The sequence below is a fragment of the Cajanus cajan genome, chromosome 11 (genome assembly GCF_000230855.2).
Source record: "Cajanus cajan strain Asha chromosome 11, NIPB_CcT2T_4, whole genome shotgun sequence".
Lineage (NCBI taxonomy): Eukaryota > Viridiplantae > Streptophyta > Magnoliopsida > Fabales > Fabaceae > Cajanus > Cajanus cajan.
Window position 1 is genome coordinate 4996363 of NC_138527.1, and position 1530 is coordinate 4997892.

The following is a 1530-nucleotide window of genomic DNA, read 5'->3' on the forward strand; positions in this document are numbered from 1 at the left end:
TGAGCTTTCTAACGTTTGCGGGTGCTTTGGCTTGATGACTCTCTATGATCTGTAGCAAGTAGACATAAGCAAATAATGCAAAAAATGAAAAACAAGAATGGATTGGAATTTTTTTTCCATTTTTTGTGTGGAAATTCTTACCCTTTTGTGTACCCTTGTTCCATAATATTTACAATGTAAAAGGGGTAGAAATTTGATTACACTTTATTTTTCTAAATTTATCACTAAATGGGCCTGACCCTCTTTTAGCTTCCCTAGAAGAATCGCCATCTATTGGAACTCAAAAAAATTTCGTCCTTGCTAACAGATGGTTTGGACCTCCAGTTTAAAAATCTCACCAGCTTTGGAATGCCTGAAGACCAGACTAATCCTCTATCTGATGGTTTTGAAAAGGGTTTGAAGGAGTTGCCACTGATATTTTACACAAAACATCAGAAAAAGAAAAGGGTTTTTGAAAATGTTGATTTGGCCTTTATAACCAGAATCAGGTTTGGGGGTCGGTTACGTACGGGAAAAGGTATTAGGCATGCCACAATGCCCAAATTCGGTATCCTATGACAAATTAAGCATAATAACAATGTAATTGAATTTCTACCCCTTTTATTTTATTAAAAGTATAGCAATTTACATTAACCCTAATCTACAACATGCATATTGTTGTATCATCTACATGGTGTCTAATTTATTGCATGCAAGTAGAGTTACAAGTAAAGTAAATAAAGAGAATAAGAGGTGAAGAGAAAGAGTTTAGAACCTCTGAAGCAAGCTTTTATAAATTTCTTCACAAATTTGTATAGGAGCACTTTTTGGTAGCCTTTCACTCTATAAAGACCTCACTATCACTCACAAATCACAGAGAGGGGGGGAATACAATGTGTTAGGCATGTGGAAGAATGGGCCTTGGGCACGCTTTTATAGGCACCCAAGGAAGGGAAACAGTTGTTCCCAACTTCGGAATGGCCGTTTCACGCCTCAATTTTACACTAAATGAGGTTAACTAGAACGACTATTCTGGACTGCAAATCTACATAATAAAATCTATTGGGAATAGTCGTTCCAATGGTGGGAACGATCGTTCTAAGCCTTAATTAGGGTTTTCACTCTTTTTCATGCAAAAATATCTTCCAAGCTTCCCAAGCTTCATCCCGCCTGCTTCTATTCCTTCCTTGGCCTTCAAGGGCTACTTTTCTTGCTTTAGAAGTCTCCCGACCCATGTAGAAATAACCCAAACAAAAGCTAGTGTCTATAGGTACGGGGAGGAAAATGAGTTCATTTATATGTGAGATTACGAGAGAGAATGGGTAGCGGGAGAAATCCGTAAATTCCCAAGATTGTTCATTTTTTGTTCTAGCCCTGAAATTGATGATTCAATCAGGTTTTATATTGATTTATGAATGTGTTTTTCTTATTGTTTGGTAAAATTGATGATCAGAATAATAATTGAATGCATTGGGGATAAAACTCCTAAGATTGTTTGTTTTCTGTTCTAGCACTTAAATTAATGATTCAATTAGGTTTTATATTGATTTA